This window comes from Mustelus asterias, chromosome 7 (assembly GCF_964213995.1).
Source record: "Mustelus asterias chromosome 7, sMusAst1.hap1.1, whole genome shotgun sequence".
NCBI classification, from domain to species: domain Eukaryota; kingdom Metazoa; phylum Chordata; class Chondrichthyes; order Carcharhiniformes; family Triakidae; genus Mustelus; species Mustelus asterias.
In genome coordinates, this window is record NC_135807.1 from 35,231,050 (window position 1) to 35,243,998 (window position 12,949).

Sequence of the window (12,949 nt, forward strand, 5' to 3'; positions counted from 1 at the left end):
TTCATCATATGACAACAAATTACATTTATAAAGTGATTTTAATAAAATGAAATGCCCCAAATTACTTCATGAAGGTGACAGTCAGGTACTGAGGAGTGGACTAGATTCAGAGATGATGTTCAAATGCAAATTCATTGGTAGGTTCTACGGAAACATTTGAAAGAGTGAAGAGAAGTAGTGAAATGGTGGGAACAGAAGTATCATAGAATCATACAGTGCAGAAGAGGCCCTTCAGCCCATTGAATCTGCACCCGACACGCGAGAAACACCTGACCTCCCACCTAATCCCATTTACCAGCACTTGGCCCATAGCCTTGAATGCTATGACATGCCAAGTGTTCGCCAAGTAGCGAGGCGGAGTGAAGAGAAGTAGTGAGGTGGAGAGAGTTGGAGAGATTGTGGCAGAGTGTTGGATCAAAATAGTTAAAGATTCTGCAGATGTAAGAGAAGTAGAGAGAAGAGTGATCCAAAGGAAACTAGAGTTGAAGAGTGGAGGGCATCTGTACAAACATCAGGTTGGATGAGGTTGAAAAGTTTGGGAGGAACAGCAGGCGTCATGAAGGGATCTGTAGCTGAGGACAAGGGTTACGAATCCAAGAAGTAAGTGATAGAGGGAGCTAATGGAGTTGTCAAGCAGAGGAGTAACCAGAAGAAAGCGGCTCAGTGCAGGTCAGTGAGAGTTGATTGCACAGAAATACAGAATCACAGAATGGTTACAGCACAGAAGGAGACCATTCAGCCCCTTGTGTCTGTACTGGCACTCCAAATGAGCAATTCACTGAGTGCCATTCCCCCACCTTGACCCTGTAACCACCTATCGTCTTTCTTTTCCGATAATAATCCAATTCCCTCTTGAATGCCTCGATTGAACCTGGTCCACCCTCCTTATAGGGCTATGCATTCCAGATCTTAACCATTTGCTGTGTGAAGAAGTTTCTACTCATGTCTGCTTACCTATTATCTTTGGATTGTACTGGCAAAGAACTGGCACAGATATGAATGGATGAGTTCAGCTAAGAAGGCATTGGGGGAATTGTTTTCAGGCCCCATGGACAAAATACAAGAAGGAAGTGAGGAGATGGTTGAAGCAACTGAGAGGATGTTCTCAGTGTTTGAAACAAAGAAATTTGTAAGTGCTTGCATTGGTATTTTGCATGAATATAGGGGACGGCATCAAAGAAGACAATTTGTTATGAAGAAAGTACTGGGGTTGTCCTTACACTCAAATAATTCTGGCACAGTGGAGGATTTGAATAGAGAAAGAGGGAGCTGTAATGTTATTTTAGCTGATCCAGCGAGGTTGTGAATGATAAGGCACATCATAAATTTGGGGAGTTCCAGCCCAAGTCTTCAACTTTACAGGCAAAATGATTCGGAGGTGGCGAGGAACTGAAGAAGACAGAAGAACATGAACGCAGATTCAAGGCAGATGTTGAGCAAACTGGCCTCTGCAGATCTACCCAGGCTGGTGGGAGGCTTTAGAAAGGGGGCTTTTTTTTCCCTGGGGTGAAGAGTTATGTGCAAAGACATTAAAGGAAGTGAGCGGCGGAGGTTTTGTTAAAAGGTTTATAGGGAGAGCAAACATAGAATATTGCATTGTCTGCCATGCAATGTAGACTTTAAACAGATCCCACATGAACTTATTAAATAGGTGTTTATGATTTTGAACAGCTTGAACTGAACACGATTTGAGATGTTTACCTCAATTACAACACAATAAGGTCTATCAAAGTGATTGTCTTATTAATGATTGACAGGCAGAAATCTTCCTTCTAAAATTCAAGTCAAAATTATTGAATACATGGAGCATTGTAGCTTTAAGCTGAAATGTAACTTGCACAAAGATACAGTTCATAAATGATTGAAATGTGCAATGAATTTAAATACATGCAATTCTATGTAATCCTCAATCCCAAAAGTATACTCACTCTTTTGATTACATTATCCATACTCCTCTCCCTTAAATGGTTTACAGCTGTTTTATATTTCCCTCTTCAGAACAATCCTATGGTCACTTATTTAGGCCACCTGGGTTGCCATGACATCTTTCTCTCCTGCTGAGAATTATGGCTAAAAGATGTTAGCAAGGACACTGCGTTCCTGTGTAAATCGCAGCATTCGTTGTTGGAGTATTGAGGCTGTTGCCATGGCGATGGCAGAGCTCTCGATTCTTTTGTTTTACTTTCTAATTTTCTCCCCTTTGCGCTCCTCCTTCCCTGTAGCCGGCCTGCCACTGGGTTTAGCTTCCAGGCAAACAGTAACTCACTCAATAGCCATTGCTCTTGCGTCAGTGAGGCCCTTCAATTCTGGGCTGCATCACTATGGAGACCCAACCTATCTCTATCCAATCACCAGGGGTGTCCTGGATGGAAATCCAGGAATGGAACCGTGTCTTATTTTTCAGTCACTAGCCCAGAGTGCTCTGGGCAAATCTTCCCTCCATTTAAAGTTTGAAGTTTATTTTATTAGTGTCACAAGTAGGCTTACATTAACACTGCAATCAAGTTACTGTTAAAATCGTCCAGTCGCCACACTCCGGTTTGGGTACACTGAGGGAGAATTTAGCATGGCCAATGCACCTAACCAGCACATCTTTCAGACTGTGGGAGGAAACCAGAGCACCCAGAGGAAACCCACACAGACATGAGGAGAATGTGCAAATTCCACACAGACGGTGACCCGAAGCCAGAATTGAACCCGGGTCCCTGGTGCTGTGAGGCAGCAGTGCTAACCACTGTGATTGATATTCCACTTCTCAGACGTATCCTGAAATTGCTTACTAATAACGTGCAAACCATTATCCATAATGATCTCTTTAGGCACACCAAATAAACTGATATTAGCACTCAGAGTGTGTATGATAGTTGTTTTTGACGTATTGTGCAGTTGTAAAATAATGGGATTCTTGGTAAAGTAGTCCAAGTTGATGATGAGTGCCATGGACATGAAGGAGGTGGGTTGTGATTTTGATGTGTAGGAACGTCATGTGGGATCAAATGTTCTTTGTGCAGACTAGGCATATGCCCTTGACATGACTCACTTCATTGTTCGTACCTAGCCAATAGTCTGTCTCTCTTGTGAGCCTTCTTGGTCAACCCATGGCCATGTGTGGGTAATGAAGTTGTTGAAGAATATCAGATTCCGGCATGATGGCGTGCCTACCTTTAAAAATTACTTGGGAGATGTCTAGCTTATCCTGCTAAGGCCAAAATGGTCTTGTGTTGTGGATCAATCTGTTAAGTTTGTCCAATGAGACCAGCACGTTACCAGGTTTGTACCTAATCTCACAGTTGTAACCTTGAATCTTTACCAAGAAATGTGGCAAGCTTGATGATGAACTGGTCAATGGTTTTCACCAAATCATCTCCAGTGGTTTGTGGTTGGTTTCTACCACAAATCTTTTGGCAAATAACTAGGTATGAAAACGCATGATTCTAAACACTAAAAGTTAATGTTTCCCCCTCGATGTTGGAGTAGTTGGATTCCGTTACGGACAGGGAATTTGAAACAAATTCAATTGGTTTGCTTTTTTGAAGTATGCATGCTTCCAGATCTTTCTGTGTGGTGCCAATCTCCAGAGTAGTCAGGTGGGATTTTCCGGTAACGCTCGCCCCGAAACTGGAAAATCCCACCTGAGGTCAATGGACATTTCCATGGTCCGCCCCTTGCCCGCTACGATTCCCTTGGCAGGCGGAATGGGAAAATTTGCCTCATTCTCTCCATAAGATCATAAAATTGCAATGTTGATACTTCTGATAAGCTATTTCAGTGCTTCAAGGAGGCTTTGGTGGCCTTTGTGCCACAGGAAAGGAACATCCTTTCTCAATAATCACCTTAGCAATGAAGATTGTTGAGCAAAGTTGGAATGTATGAAGATAAGGAAGTAAAGAGATCTAGACAAATCCAACATTCTTCCTTATCTTGAGGAGTTACCATGGCCTTAATATCCTCTATTTAACTTGAATGGGACATATCCAACACTGGAACAAATAGAACGGTAGCACAGTGGTTAGCACTGCTGCTTCATAGCGGCAGGGACTCGAGTTCGATTCCCGGCTTGGGTCATTGTCTGTGTGGAGTTTGCACACTCTCCCCGTATCTGCATGGGTTTCCTCCGGGTGCTCTGGTTTCCTCCCACATTCTGAAAGGTGTGCTGGTTAGGTACATTGACCCGAACAGGCACAGACTGTGGCGACTAGGGGAATTTCACAGTAACTTCATTGCAGTGTTAATGTAAGCCTTACTTGTGACTAATAAATAATAAATAAACTGAAGAAATTGATCTTTTGCATGTTGATGTCAGGTGGTTGAACACCAAGCCTTTATTATATACCACTTCCATTAAGAGGTGCAGATTATGGTCATATTCTTGCTATGTTCTTCCCACAACTCCTGTGTCATCTGTGATACAGTTGCATCCGGGTAGCATGTACGTATTGTGATCCGTGTGAACTGGAAAGAGATCCCAGCTAACCCATAGCACCTATGATTCCCGTGAGATTGATGTTGTGAAACATGTATTGGCTACTCTTCGTCTCGTCATAAACATCATTATCATTTTCTAGTTTGTCGATTACCTCATATATGATGGTGACAGAATAGCTGATGGTCACTCTCATTGCTTGAAGGCACCCATTGTTATATGGCCTGTTTGGGTCAGTGCATGGCTCTTTGTAGTTGCATCAGTCTTTGTTTGGGTACACTGCTGTTGCCATTGGCCCTTTCTACTGTATGTATACAGTATTGCTCCTCGATGAGTGCAGAAAGCCACACTTTCCACATGCCTTGCTAGGTTTGGGTGTTCCAGCAAATGCGTCAACACCTGGGATCAGTCTATGTAGATCTTCATTCCCAGTTGCTGTGTGAATTGTGAAGGCTTGCTTGTCTAGTTCAGACACACCTGAATCAAGAAAGCACACTGTTTAAACATTTTGAATTCGGATAATAGGTCAGCTGAATCCCAATTGAAAACTGATTGTATTTAGGGCATGTCAGCTTTGTCAGGTTGTGAGGATCGCTTCGTAATTTACATCCATCCTTGAATAGCTCTTCAATGCTTTTTGTTTTGGAGTTCTCTGGCAGATATTTCTGGAATGCTTCCATGCAAGTGGATGAAATCAAGAATTCTGTCTGCTAGCTCTGCACTTGAGAAATCACAATATATATAATTTTCTCCGTATCTGCTATTGAAGCCGTCTTTTTTAAATTCATTTACAGGATGTAGATTTCACTGCCAAGCCAGCATTAATTTCCGATCGCTAGTTGCCCTTGAGAAGGCGAAGGTGAGCTGCCTTCTTGAACCGTTGCAATGTCTGAGGTTCAGGACCACCCACAGTGCTGTTAGGGAGGGAGTTCCAGGATTTTGACATAGTGACGGTGACAGAATGGCGATATATTTTCAAGATAAGTGACTTGGAGAGGACTCTCCAGGTATCTGCTGCTCTTGTCTATGGATTCTGCAGCTTGTTATCGAAATGACATAAACTCTGATCGATGAGTGTAGATTCTGAACCGCTCTCCCAATGTACTCCATATATTTTGGAGACCCCTTCACTCTTCTTCTGCTAATCTTGATGCGTTCAGCCGATGTAGATTTTCATTCCCAATTGCTGTGTGAATTGTTAAGCCTTGCTTGTCTGGTTCAGACACATCTGAATCAAGAAGTCATAGCCCTACGCACTGTTTAAATATTTTGAATTCGGATAGTAGGTCAGCTGAATCCCAATTGAAAACTGAGGAATTTTGTGGACAGTCTGACAATATCCCTTGACTTTCCTTCTTTTGTAATGTTTGGGATGACTGTCACTGTCGTAGCTTTTGCACACTTTTCCAAAGCTCTTAAGATTTTTTAACCTTTAATTTTATTCATTAGTGTCACAAGTAGGCTTACATTAACACTGCAATGAAGTTACTGTGAAAATTCCCTAGTTGCCACACTCTGGCACCTGTTCGGGTACACTGAGGGAAAATTTAGCATAGCCAATGCACCTAACCAGTATGTCTTTCAGACTGTGGGAGGAAACTGGAGCCCCTGGAGGAAGCCCACGTAGACAGGGGGAGACTGTGCAGACTCCACACAGACAGTGACCCAAGCCGGGAATTGAACCAAGGTGCCTGGCGTTCTGAGGCAGCAGTGCTAATCACTGTGCCACCGTGTCAATCTGCTCATGAAGACAATTTGTGGCGGGAGTGTATCATAGAGTAAGCTTTTAATTCTAAGCTTTTTATTCAATTTATTGTTCAGCAACACTTAAAGCCACCCATGATAATCGCAACCTTCTCTGACCCGATATATCTCTTGCTCACTGTCAATCCAGCCCGCCCTGGTCATTTTCCATTCCTGAACTAAGCTACCCCTGTGCTGATCCTCTCAACACCTTGTCCCACTCATGGAACTGATAGGCTCTGCACTGCAACCTCATCACGAGGGATCCCTCTGCTTACCAGCTCTTTACATGAGCACTAGCCTGAGTAAAGCGTTTCTTCACAGGGACCTTGCTACATGGACAGTGGACACTCTGACACTGTGGGCAGGATTTTCCGGCCGTGCTCGCTCCAAAACCGGAAAATCCCGCTCGAGATCAATGGACCTTTGCATGGACGGCCCCCGCCCACTACAATTCCCATGGTGGGCTGGGTGGGAAAATTCCCCCATGTGATTTTGTTGCGATCTATCCAAAATGTCAAGGGTTGTCTCCAGCCATGTAGCATGATCTAAAATTGTTCTTCATGTCATATCTGTACTTAATCTTATCACTGCTGATCACCATGTTGTGCTATTATACCTTGGACTCAACTACTGTATAAGGTACAGGGCACCAATCACTCATAAGGGATTTGATAAGCATAAGTGGGTTAATTTATTAAGACTGGGCGCATGAAAACATAGAAACATAGAAAATAGGTGCAGGTACAGGACATTCGGCCCTTCAAGCCTGCACCACCATTCAATATGATCAAGGTTCAGTATCCCACTCCTGCTTTCTCTCCATACCCCTTGATACTTTTAGCTACAAGGACCACATCCAGCTCCCTCTTGAACATATCTAATGAACTGGCCCCAACAGCTTTCTGTGTTAGAGAATTCCACAGGTTCACAACTCTCTGAGTGAAGAAGTTCTTCCTCATCTCAGTCCTGAATGGCTTATCCCTTATTCTTAGACTGTGACTCCTACTTCTGCACTTCCCCAACATTGGGAACATTCTTCCCACATGTAGCCTGTCCAGTCCCATTAGGATTGTACATGTTTCTATGAGATCCCTTCTTTTTCTTCTAAATTCCAATCGATCCAGTCTCTCTTCATATATCAGTCCTGCCATTCCAAAAGTCAGTCTGGTGAACCTTTGCTGGACTCCCACAATAGCAACAATGTCCTTCCTCAGACTAGAAGACCAAAACTGCACACAATATGCAAGGTATGGCCTCACCAAGGCCCTGTATAACTGCAGCAACAACAGTTATGCATAGGGTATAAAGCTTGAAGACATCAGAACTGTGTATGTGTGTTCCGCTCAAAGCAAAAGTGAAACCAAGACTGGATCACGTGATACAGTTCCCTTCTCAAGATGTCATACTGATATCCCTTAAAGGAATATAACAACTCAAACCAATTTCTGGCCCATTATAATTCTATGGGTTGGTGAATGCACTGATGAGAGCTTTGCAAAGATGGTGGAGGTGATAGAAGATTGGCAGATGTTTTCACAATGGGAAGTGAGTGGTCATAGAAATGGAGTAGACAGGACTTAATGCTCAGCTCCTGGTTGGATGGGACTGAAAGTTTATGAGTTCAGTCTGAGTGGTCAGTCCGGTGGAAACAAGATCAGAAAGGTTCCTGGCAGGAACGGATCAGGATAGCTTTAATGTCACCATTAAGGAACAGAAGAAGTCTCAGACAGATTATCAGAGTCTACAGTAAAGTAGTGAGGGGTGGGAAAACAAAGCAGCATCAGTGGATCCACATTGAAGTGGACCCAATAATTTATGGCATATCCCTCAATTCCTTCTCTCTCCAAAAATGCACTGACCTGTAGTTCAATCATACTGAACAATTTAACAGTCTTCCCTGATAGCTCATTCTACAACCCCATTTCCATTTAAGCTGAAAATCTTACATCCCATATTTTCTCTTGTTCCTAACTTCCTAATTTCAGCTCACTTTCTCCTCCACTGTCACTGAGCTGTGTAAACCCTTTTGTTTTCTTTCTGTATGAGATGGGGGAGAGGGGGCAGGACCTGCTGTGGGGGAGGCACTTTGCATTTGGTGCTGTTCAGGGAACTGATCTCACCCCATCTGTTGTTGGAAAAGTCTGATCACTCCAGGATTAATTATAACCTCACTGCATTCCCCTTTGATTGTGTAATGTTAGCGTAATGCTTCAATCCGATCTGCTACATCCTATTCACCACAAAGAGCACCTTAAATGGATTGTACTCCACATTATTACACTTCACTTTCTAGACAAGATTCTCGAGAAGGAGGGCAGATGAGAAAAGGAATCCCAACAGTGACCAAGACAATCCCAGCCTTCAGTGAAGACGTGAATCTTGAATGAATTAACGCTGTCCACTGGTTCTCAGAGAAACAGAAACTTGTGCTTAATGATTTCAAGCACAGGAGGGCAGTAGAGCCACTCAGGTTTGTGCCCCAGAGTCTACAGATTGGATCAGTGAGTCGAATTCAGTGTATCGCCTCATCATCCCCACCCGCACAGCTCTCAAAGCACTCCGCACATAATTAATTACCTGGAGCCGGTACTACACAGGTAAACTTTGAGGGCAAACAGTTTGGTTGGGAGCAATTTGATAGCAAGGGAAGAACAATCATGTAAGAGCAATATTGTGACTTAAAAATGACTCTGGGCATGGGGATCGCAATGTGCAATTGCCCTGCACCCATTGAAAGAGATGCAGACAGTAGCTTTGTGCTGTCTGCGCATTTCATAGATTTTAGAATCCCTACAGTACAGAAGAGACCATTCGGCCCATCAAGTCCACACCGACTCTCAGACAGAGTATCTTACCCAGGTTCTGTGCCTCACTCTATCCCTGTAACCCCACACATTTACATGGTTAATCCCTTTAAGCTACACATCTTGGGACACCGAGGGGCAGTTTAGCATGCCCAATCCATCTAACCTGCACATCTTTGGACTGTGGGAGGAAACCAGAGCACCCGGAGGAAACCCACGCAGACACAGGGAGAATGTGCAAACTCCACACAGAAAGTCACCCAAGGCCGGAATTGAACCTGGGTCCCTGGAGGTGTGAGGCAGCAGTGCTAACCACTGTGCCACCATGCAGCCCCATTTGAATGATTGCAGTGTATCACCCAATGCTGAATGAACAGCTGAATGAGCACTGCACGCCACAGCGAGGGGGTTGGCCGGGGGTGCTGGAGGGGGGGGCTCTCAATGTCATGCAAGGCTAGCATGACTTAAAGCTGGCCTGCAATATCTCAAAACAGACTCCACTTCCTCAAGATTAGATGCATTGCAGGAACTCAAACCGCTTGGAGAAGAACTCAGGACCTGGAGGAAGGGATAGGATGATACAGCAGGTCCCTGGATTTCCAGATGCCTTGGTGCAGGTGGTCCACAGGTGGAGAGAGGTTCTCTTCCCTCAGGTGGTCAGAAGACCCTCAAGTGCACAAGCGGCAGTGAGAACATGTGGTCGTGGCAGTTGGTGTCACCAGGGTATAACTATGGACCTGGATGCAGAACCACAAGAAGTGTGGCGGCACGATGACACAGTGGCACAGTGGTTAGCACTGCTGCCTCACAGCGCCAGGGACCCGGGTTCGATTCCCGGCTTGGGTCACTGTCTGTGTGGAGTCTGCACGTTCTCCCCGTGTCTGTGTGGGTTTCCTCAGGCTGCTCTGGTTCCCTCTCACAGTCCGAAAGACGTGCTGGTTAGGTGCATTGGCCATGCTAAATTCTCCCTCAGTGTACCCGAACAGTGCCGGAATGTGGCGACTAGGGGATTTTCACAGTAACTTCATTGCAGTGTTAATGTAAGCCTTACTTGTGACTAATAAATAAACTTCAAGTTTAATGACCCCACTGGTGGACATGGTAATGGAATCCTTTTGAGCTCCCAAGAGCACTGAAGGAACCCCGGAGAAACATTCTTATTACATTGAAGAATTAAACAAAACTTATCATTGCACAATAGGTACAAACACAAACAAATAGTCGCCACACTCCGGCACTTGTTCAGGTAAACTGAGGGAGAATTTAACATGGTCCAATGCACTTAACCTGCCATCTTTCGGACTCTGGGAGGAAACCGGAGCAGCCAGAGGAAACCCACACAGATACGGGGAAAACATGCAAAATCTGCACAGACAGTGACCCAACAGACAAACTTAAAAGATCTTTCTATATTCCATTACCGTGACCACCGGTGAGGCCATTAAACTTAAAGTTTATTTATTAGTGTCACAAGTAGGCTTACATTAACACTGCAATGTAGTTACTGTGAAAATCCCCTAGTTGCCACACTCCAGCACCTGTTCGGGTACACTGAGGGAGAATTTTTGCATGGCCAATGCACCTAACCAGCACGTCTTTCAGACTGTGGGAGGAAACCGGAGCACCCGGAGGAAACTCACGCAGACACGGGGAGAACCTGCAGACTCCACACAGACAGTGACCCAAGCCGGGAATTGAACCCACTGTGAGGCACCATTGCTAACCACTGTGCCACCGTGCCGGCCCTATTATGTATTGTAAATAGGGTTGTGCTGCAGAATGGTGTGTACTATGAAAAGGGGGCGGTGTGAACAATGCAGGTTATTCAGAGACTATTACAGCCTTCAGAATTAGCCATGTTTTGCAAGTTGAACTCATATTTATACTGCCCTGCATGAAGGCAATGGAACAAAGATGTTCTCATTTTCACTTGCCGTAACCTAAAACAGGAAGTGATGGGGAGGAGACTGTAGGGAATCAGTGAAATTATTGAAATTCTATAAAGCACATTCTCCCACCCCTGGAATTGTTTGCTCTGATTTTTCTCATGATTGCGTATGCCCAGGAGAGCCACACCTTATTCTACTTCATCACTGAAGCCTCTATGCTCCCCTCTCTGAGCTGTTAACTGCTGTAACAGTGGGGACCTCATGGAAAACTTTGATGAAGCCACAGCTGGAGTAGTATGTGCAGTTCTGGTTGTCACATTATAGGAAGAATGTGAACCCACTGGAAGGGGTGCAGAGGAAATCTTCCAGGATGCTGCCTGGAATGGCACATTTAAGTTATAAAGAGAGGTTGGATAGGCTTGTATTGTTTTTTCTGGAACAGAGAAGACTGAGGGGCGACCTGATTGAGGTGTTCAAGATTATGAAGAGCATGCATAAGGTGGATAGGGAGCAGCTGTTCCCTTTATTTCCCCTAGGGTGGCACAGTGGTTAGCATTGCTGCCTCATAGCGCCAGGGTCCCAGGTTCAATTCCGGCTTCAGGTCCCTGTCTGTGCGGAGTCTGCACATTTTCCCTGTATCTGCGTGGGTTTCCTCTGGGTGCTCTGGTTTCCTCCCACAGTTCAAAGATGTGTGGGTTAGGCTGATTGGCCATGGTAAATTGACCCTAGTGTCAGGGGGATTAGTAGGGTAAATGCGCAGGGTTGCAGAAATAGGGCCTGGGTGGGATTGTGGTTGGTACAGACTCGATGGGCTGAATGGCCTCTTCTGCACTGTAGTAATCTGTGATTCTGTGAAATGTATCCACAGTTTAATGCTTATTCCAATTTTATCCTGTCCCGCCTCCTCCCTCCCCTCCTCTTCCCCATTATCATGAAGCTCTGACTCATTTCTGGGATCTGGTCTCACTCTGGCCGTCCCTTTGCTATCACTCCTCTGAAAGCACCTCTCCTCCTCGCTTTGTAGGAGGCATCAACAAAAAGTTATATTATCATAGCACCTTTAACACAAAGAATCATCACAAGACACTTCACACTGGTGCAGTCAGGCAAGAAATTAATAGCTAAAGAAGGGGATATGAAGGAGTAATGATCAAAAGCGTGCACAAAGAGGTTGTTTCCACTTGTGGAAGAGTCTAGGACCAAAGGGCATAATATCAGAGTAAGGGGTCGACCACTTACGACAGAGATAAGGAAGAATTTCCTCTCTCAAAGGGTAGTTAATCTGTGGAATTCTTTACCGCAGAGAGCTGGGTCATTATCTATGTCCAAGCCTGAGATTGACAGATTTTTAATCAGTGAGGGAATCAAGGGTTATGAGATAAAGTGGGAAAGTGAAGTTGAGGATTATCATATCAGATCAGTCATGCTCTCATTGAATGGTGGAACAGACGCGATGGGCCGAATAGCCTACTTCTGCTCCTATGTCTCCTGGTCTTATGTGCCATCTTAGAACAACAAAGAACAAAGAACAATACAGCACAGGAACAGGCCCTTCGGCCCTCCAAGCCCGCGCCGCTCCCCGGTCCAGGATTGAATCCTGAATCCAGGATCCCCGCCCAATTTTCCAGCCTATCTACATCCTAATATCCTATCCACCGAGCTGTCCCTCACAGCTATGATGCTTTGTTCATCACAACCTATTAACTCACCCCTACCCCCCCATTCCAGACCATGTGATCTCCAGGGAGAGGCGAAAACCCAGAGTGAAAACCCCCAGGGCCAATATGGGGAAAAAAAATCTGAGAAATTCCTCTCCGACCCCCTGAGGCGATCGAAACGAGTCCAGGAGATCACACTGGCCCTGATCGGAAAATGCTTCCCAACCCTATTCGTTTCCACTTCCACGAACACCATATGAATTCCCTGCCCCCGAGACAGGTTCCCAACTATCCGCAGTCTCGCTCTGTACTGGCACCAGCAAGATGATCATAGAATGAAGCCTTGAAACGAGAAACAAAGAACAATTAGCCCGCGCCGCTCCCTGGTCCAAACTAGACCACTCTTTTGTATCCCTCCATTCCCACTCC